Consider the following 8,819-nt stretch of genomic DNA (forward strand, 5'->3'; position numbering starts at 1 on the left):
CGCATATGACAAGAATTACTTCCGTTGAGATGCTAATTGTTATTACTGCCATAAAAAACTTAGAGATACATCAGATGGATGTTAATAAAAATTTTATAAAGCCGTGAATTAGATAAAAAAAAATTTGCATAGACCAACCTGAGGACTTTGTAGTGAAAGGTTGTGAAGACAAAGATTGCAAGTTGAACAAATCTTTGTATTGTTTTCAAATAAGCACGTAAACAGTGACATGATAATTTGATCATGTGATAATGAGTAGTGGATTTAAGGTAATGAATCTGACAAGTATATTTGCAAGTAACTTGTTAAGGATGCCTATGTGATTGTATGCTTGTATATTGATGATATGCTAATACTTGATATAAACGTAGATATAATTAATTCCACTAAAACATACGTTGAATGATAACGTTAACTTGAAAGACTTAGACCTTATTGATGTAATCATAAGGATGAGGATTAGAAGATAATCTAACATTTATAGTCTTAGTCATTCTCATTGTGTTGAATTTGTGCTTATGAGATACAATCAGTATGATTGTAAGAATGCCTTACTCCGTACGATTCTTCTTGTAGATTCGAGAAAAATAAGAGTAATGGAATATCTTAACTTGAATACTCAAGAGTTATAGGATGTCTGATGAATTTAATGAACTGTAAGAGTCCAGACATTGCCTATATTGTGAGTAAGTTAAGTATATATACTTGTAGTCCAGAACAAGAGCATTGGGATGCGCTTAATAGAGTATTATGGTACCTAAAATACTCTATTACCTTTTGTTTTATTTATGAAAGGTATCTTGTTGTCCTTGAGGGACTTTGTGAGGCAAACTGGATAGTTGACTCAGAGGAGTCTAAGTCTACCAGTGGATATGTTTTCACTCTAGCAAGAGGGTTTGTTTCTGGAAGTTTTTCAGACAAACATATATTGCTCAATTCATTATGGAATCTGAGAATATCGCGTTAGATAAAGCACGAGAGAGGGCCAAGTGCCTAAGATGATTTTTAGAAGACATTCCTCTCTGGCATAGGCATGTGCCAGCTATATCTATATATTGTGTTATCCAAGCTATAATAGTTAAAGCTAAGTAATAACTAATCTCAATCGGCGTTATTTCCATTGATTGGATAAATTCCAAGGAGAATTTCGCGCAACCTTTGACGAAAGGTTTGTACAAAGAGATAGTCAAAAATGCATCGAGGGGGTTAGGGCTTAAGCTCATATATTAAACTTACCATGAAGGATACTCAACCTTGCTGACTGGAGATCCCATGATCAAGGTTTCGAATGAGAAACTAATTTGTGGTGGGTAAAGGTAAACACTATCAGAGATTTTCATTCTCTGTCCCTTCCCTATGGTGTAGACGTGATAGTGTGACTGCATGTGGAGGATGACTTTTTAATAAGTCTTAATGAGTTCTATAGTTTCAATTTAAGATTGAAGTGGGGTGTAGCAGTAAACACTCTTGATGGAATTCACCTATCTGAACGGGGAAGTGGGTCGCTTCCTATGAGAATATGAGCTGATTCTCTAGAGGATTCTGAGAAACAGGATAAGTCCAGGGCCAAAACGGACACAACGACACGAGCTTGGAAGCAACCTTGGAGATATCAGGCGTGGTTATTATCGCGGATTACACCAAACGCTAGCAGTTCAAGACATCGCGTTCAGTGTCTAGCAAGTAGTTCCGGTAATCTCTCACTAAGAAAAGGTTCAATACCTCATGGACACCTCTGCCTATAGTGGTATTTCCTGTTTTTCGTTTTTATCTATTTTTAATTTATTTTGAGAAAATGAGTTTTATGTTGTTTTTATAGTCTTGGTATTACTAGTTCTTAGGACCTAAGGGTCACTAAGGGTTCACTAGTTCATGATTTTTCACTTTGGTAAAAGAAACCTTTAGTCTCACTTGTGAGAAACTAAAGATGAAAGCTCTCTATACTATTATGATTTATGCAATCCATAGTATGACCCTGGGATCAACACACTACTGTGTGAAGGAGAGGACGTTGAAATGGCTAGTATGAATTCAACATGCACGATCTGTTTGTCTGTTCAGTCAGTTCGGGTCGTGAGATTGGGTTGTTGATTTACCAAGATCTATTTGTGTTTTTCACGTTTTATTGAGTTTTCATTCATGTGGGGGATTGTTGGAAAAACTATTAATAAAAATACTTTTTAAAGATTTTAATTTAGTGTTTCTTTTGTGAATGAAAACTTATTAGTCCCACATAGTGGAGTTTCCACTCTTTAGTTGTTTTTAAGAGACTATATAAGATTTTTAGTCCCACATAGGGGAGGATCTCTTCTTAACTTGAGTTTGTCAATTATATAAACAAATTCACTTCTTTTGTAAAAGTACGGAAAAAAAGGGTTGCTCTATATTCTAGAGGGATCCCTATATGGTAAAGGGGTTGCTCTATATTTTAGAGGGACCCCTAAGGGAAAACATGGGAAAGGGGTTTTTCTATATTTTAGAGAGACCCCAAAGGGGATTCTCTATATTTTAGAGAGACCCCCAAGGGAAATATTTTGTATTGCTTTCTTTAGCATTCGCGATTTTCCTTAATGTTTTTTTCGGAGTTGCCAAGCTCAAGTTGAGCATCTACTACATATGCTAGTAGTAGGTGTATTAGGGTGTTTTATCCTGGAGATATCCGTCCTGTGAGGGCTATAGCATCACTCTTGAGTGTAGCCAGGCGCTAATGTCTTAAGGACAGCGTATTGAACACGCGACTCACTCTGTTTTCCAAAGTTTTGCCCTGTTGTTGTTGCGGAGATATGGGGAGCTTGTTCATTTCGTCAAAGCAATCACTTCCACTATAAAGGAGCTAAGTATCAATAACATTTTGCTTATTTGATTTTTCTTTGTTTTTGATTATTACACCCAACAAGAAATTCCTCAAAAAAAAAATTGAGCTCTCATTCAGAGACAGACTTTGCAGCCTTGTAGTAGGTGAAGTGGTTTTTTTTCATCTTCATATGTGATCATACCATCCTATGATTGGGAGGAACTTCAATTTACCTTCATCAGTACATTAAAATTATTTGAGCATATGGTTTTTAAGTGAATGTCTGTAAGATTAATGATTGGTTTTAGTGATGTCCTCACTTAAATCTCTAGCTAGGAAGATAGACTTGGTTGCTTGACGGATGTACATCCTACGAGATATCTTGGTATGTCTATTGTCTCTAAATCAAGATGGACTTACATTTGGGATCATATACTTGAAAGTTTCCATAAGAAAACGGCAACTTGGAAGAAAGTTAGTCACTCCAAAAAAGGTGAAATCACTATAATAAAGTCTGTTTTATCTAATTTACCAACATATTCCTTCTCGACTTTTATAAATCTTATCTTTGTGATTAAAAAACTAGACAAGAAGATTAAAAACTTCTTCTGGGATAAAAGAGAATGATACAAGGGTATTCATTTGGATAGTTGGTCTTTAGCTTATAATCCCATTAGGGGTGTACAGAATGCCCGGAAGCCTACAACCTGTCATGTACCGCCCGAGTCCGAAGGAGCCCATGGGCGCCCGACAACCTGTCATGGGCTTGCCCGGCCTGCCCGATAATTAGAAGTGGGTGGAAAAGGGTTTTTATTCTAATATTGGAGTCTGGTCTGTTAGCCTGCTCGATAGTCTGTTTAATTACCCGATTTGCTTGAATGCCGATAGCCTCGAATAAAGTTTTCTACTAGTGTGATGGATTTTTTAGAACTTAAATTTGATACTTGGACAATTTATCGGGGTTTGAAAAACTTTTGAATTACATTTTTCGGCAATGAATATGAATTGCTTGAACTATCATTTGAACGAGTTACAGATATATCTTCATTTATCAAGCCAAAAAACAAACCTATATACTTTTTAAAATTTTGAATTTTCTCTTGGTCCTGAGGCCTGCCCGGACCGACCTGACTTGTATTGTTTCACGGGTATGGACGGGTCACGAGTATTAAATTTTTGATATTGCCCGGCCTGTTAAACTTAATGGGTAAGAAGGACTACAGGCCTATCCAGCCCGTCCTGTGTTATAATCGGGCTTGGGATGGCCTGCCCGGCCCGATGTACACCCCTAATTCCTATAAGTGATGTTGGTATTGGTGTTAGAAGACTAAGAATCATAAAAGAGACTAGCTCATAAAATGGTGTTGGGGAATTTTTCGAGAGAATAGAAACCTTTGGTGCAATATTATTCAAGATAAATATCGTTCATCCTTTATCAGGTTGGTTGTCAAGCAAAGTTAAGAAATCATATGGTACATCCTGTTGGAAATCAATCTCTTATAAATCTTCTCTTATTGCATACACTCATCTATAAAAGCTTAAAATGAGCTGCTTACATCTTTTTTTCTTTTTTTTTTTGATAAAAAGGAACTTTTACATTAATGAAAATTTGAGGTTACAATGAGTTTAAGATCGAAAATACGAGAATACAAAGTAACAAGAATATACCGTAAAAGTACAATATCGAGAAATCCGACAAGAGAGAGAAGGATTACCGGAGTAAGACAAATACAAGTATGAATAAGATCCGATTAAATAGGAAGAAGCATGGTTTTTCTCGGAATTAACTTCCATCCATTTAGTTTTTTTTTCTTCTATAGAAATATGTGCTCCAAAAGTAGGATTAATTTGCTCAAATCTCTTATAACTATTGATGAAGCTTCTGTCATCAAAAAGACCACCTATGGAGATTCCGTCCCCGGATAAGTTGATGATGAAGATTCCGTCCCCGAAGACAACCAAGATGAAGATTTCGTCGTTGGAGAGCATGGTGATCATCACTATTGATCTTAAAACCCAACCCAATAACCAACAATCGCCATTAAAGTGAAGATAAACGTCAAAAGAGTAGATAAAACCACCATAACGGTGTAGATAAGTAGGAAACATAATAAAAACTACAGTAAACTACTTGCTAACCTAGAAAATAAGGAATAATGAAGAAATCTGCTCAGATCTAGTTGGAGAAGAATGAGTGGGAAAGAGAGGAGGAGAGAGAGCTACTTACATCTTTTTGAGCTGATATTTCGGTTGGTAGCAAACCTCGTAATCAAGTTGTTCCACTTATTAACAAATTAAGTAGGAACTAGTGGTTTATAACCACCATAAATAATTGAAATCAACAACTAATACAAGCCTACGAGCCTCCAAGAATGTATATTGAAAATTAATAACTAAACAAGGTTGAAGGAATTTGGTTAAAAATGACAGATTTTGGGTCGAAATAACAAAAAAGAAAAAGCCATACCGAAAACCGAATAAAAAATATGATAAGAACCAAAAATAATTGAAATTAATAAATTGATCAAGCCTTAACAAGTCTTTGATAATTTAAATTGAAATACACGAAAGCAACAAAAAAATAGCTTAAAAGGAATAAATTTTGGGTCGAACATGATAACAACCAAAAATAAGTAAAATTAATAAATAATGCAATCTTTAACATGTCTCTTAGAATGAATATCAAAGATTAATATGCATAAGCGAAGTAATGACCCAAAAAAAAAATTGGATTCAATGACAAAAAAGAACCTTATTGAGCAAACCGAAGAAGGAGCGTGATAACAACTACAAAAAACAACCTTATTGAAAGTAATAACTAAACCGTTAATGATTCTCTAAGAATGTTAGTTAGAGATTAATACATAAAAATAAAGGTAACTAGTTCAAAATGAATAAATTTTGGGTGAAAATGACGAAAAATAGTCGTATCAAGCAAACCTATGAAAAACTATGATCAACACGAATAAGTGAAATTAACAAATAATACAAGCATTAACAAGTATGTAATAAAGTATATTAAAGATTGATATATAAGAATGGAGGAACTTCACATAAACTAATATATTATGTACAAAATAACAGAAAAAGAATAATGAGCAAACAAAAAACAAAAAAAAAAACATGATAACCGCCACAGATAATTAAAATTAAAAATTAGTAAAAGCCTTTACAATTCTTTTGTAATGTATCTAAATATTTAATGCACATGTATGAGCAAACGAATTTGTCCAAAAGAAATAGATTTTGAGTTTAAATGACAACAACAAAAAAATCTTTCTTGAACAAGTTGAATAAAGAACATTAACCACCACAAATAGGTGAAACTTAAGAATCTCATGAAAGGAACTTACAAGTTGAAGAAGATGATGCAGTGAGAATTTTGGAGGATGATGAAAAATTCTACCAACAGAAGCACCACTCGTTCTCGAATTTGAAAAGTGAAAAAAAAAGATGAAAAAACTTACTAAAGTATGTCAAAAAGATGAAGCCACACATTAAGCTTTATAAGAACTCCTTTTAGTTTAGGGTTAAAATGAGCAACTAATACAAGCCTAATTTGAGAATAATAAAAATGTATATTGAGGATTAATAAACAAGATTGGAGAAACTTTGCTCAAAATGAATAAGTTTTGGGCCGAAATGACAAAAAAAAAAAAAATATTATTGTGCACCCGAAAGAACATGTACAAATAATTGAATTATTTTACAAAGGAGGATTATGTGCCATATTCGAAATCGGATTTGATGAAGATTCTCAAGCGTTATCTCGCAGGGGATTCGAAGATATTAATGCTTGTGAATGTTTCTCCTCTCTCGGCATCATCAGATGAATCATTCGACTCTTTGCAATTTGCATCACAAGCGAACGCGTGTGAGATGACGAAGAGGTGCAAGTAAAGCGGTAAAAACACCTAAAGGTGTTTCTTGCAGCTCTTGGGCCTTCAACTCCAAAAGCATAAACCTGATAGACACATTTTTGGGACCGAATTATCCTCAATTTTCAGTATTGTTTGTACTCGATTTTCTACTTATTATGGTGTTTTATGTGTTTGTAGGTATTTTTGGAAAATAAACATTTTTGGGAAATTCGACTCGAAAAGTTGGTATAGGCACCCTGAGGACACATGTTATTCGGACTCTCAGTTTTGGATAAGGGTCACCTAACTGATAAGAGGCACCCCATGGAGACAACTGCTAATCGCACCTCATTACTGGTTAAGGGGGCTCCATCTTCTTCCTTGATTTGAAAAGAAAAATTGGTGGGAAATTTGGTGTCAACGGTAAAGGATTTATTATCTTTAAGATAAGAATATCTTCTTGCCTTATAAACATGAAGTTTTGAAGAAAAAGGAAGTTATCTTGTATTAAACAAGAAAGATATCCTTAGAAGATTTTATCTTGGATTTTATTCTGCGAATTAAAGAAGATATGAGTTTAGTAAAGAAATATATAGAAGAAAGAGAAGGAAAAATTCTGAAGATATTTATAATTAAAAAGAAGAAGATTTTGGAGTTATGGAAGTATATATTTGAGTAATGTGTATTTGTGTGTATAAATAGAGAGCTAGAGAGCACATTTGGAGAGGCCGGTAGTCCGGAGCGAAGAGCGTTATTTCATTTGGAGTTTAATATTTTCAATTCTATTTTCTAATGTTTCTGATTATTATTATTATTTTCGAAAAAATATTGTACGGTTTATTGTGAGAACTCCAATGGTGATTAATAAAATAAATTTATTTAATCATATTATCGTCTCTGGTATTATAATGAGGAGCTAAACCCCATTTATGGGACGACGGAGGAAGCAACTTTTCATGATTGTGGTAAATGAATTAATTCTTTATATGAATTTTTGCATAGATTTAATTGCGTTATGATTTCTACTAATTATTTGTTATTTTGATTGATGTCGCATGCTTGGTTTTAATTACTTTTGATGCGTCATGCTCGCAACTTACAACTAATGTTTTATGAAATCTATTCTTGGCAAAGAATTAGAGTCACAACTTCTTTTGTTTGAGCTATATTGTTTAGAATTAATGATTGAACCACAAGAATATGAAAAGTAGTGAAATCCCGCGTCCTAGTGTCTCTTCATCCTGTGACCTTATTTTTTATATTTTCCTTTGTTTTTAGTATTTTTTATATTCAAGCCTAAATCAATCTCAACAAAATACGAGTGAATGACAACCTTATTTACCACTATCAAAAAATACCAACAAAATCGTAATTGAAAAGAAGAAAAAGCGAAAGAAGTATATAAATAGTTTGTGCTTTGCTCCTCTTATCTAGGCATAAACCAAAAAGTACTATCTCAGTAGCCATTCAGAGGAACAAGCTACCACGGAAAGAGATCTTTCTAGATCTAAGACAAAAATCAGGCTTTCTACGAAAGGATGCTATCAGAGCACAATTCAAGGCGGACAGAAATAGAGTTGACTACACACCTTGTCAATTCATCCCATCATCAACATAAAGTTACTTAAAACTACATGAAGGTATAATATTACAGCATTTTGTCATCGACCGTGGTCAATGGAGGATGACCGATGTCGATCTTTCTTTGTCGTCCTTTTTTCTTTTTTTTTTTGTCTTCTGAAGCATAGTTCACTTTTGTTATTATCATGGCATCACTTATGGGCCTCCGACATTAACAAAAGAAAAATGAATTATTATTATTTTGCAAACTAGGCTTTTGTTTCTTTGGTATCGTCATATGAATAACTGATTTGTTGATGTTTGGTGCGAATATGAAGCGGTGGAGAAAGACAAGTGCAACATAAGAAGAACCAAACACTTGAATCATAGATGATTAAGCAGTATTTCTTTTTTAAATTGCTAATCGCCCATTAGGATTATTGGCTTGAATTATATATAAAAGTAAAGTACTAGCTTGAGTTACAACATGGATAAAAGAAGAAACAAAATGCATGATGAAATATTTGTAATACTAAAGCAAGGTTATTATTTTATTTTATTTGTATTTTTTCCTTTGGTTTTTTTCTTTTTTTTTTCTTTTTTTT

Source organism: Papaver somniferum, unplaced genomic scaffold (genome assembly GCF_003573695.1).
Source record: "Papaver somniferum cultivar HN1 unplaced genomic scaffold, ASM357369v1 unplaced-scaffold_115, whole genome shotgun sequence".
NCBI lineage: Eukaryota > Viridiplantae > Streptophyta > Magnoliopsida > Ranunculales > Papaveraceae > Papaver > Papaver somniferum.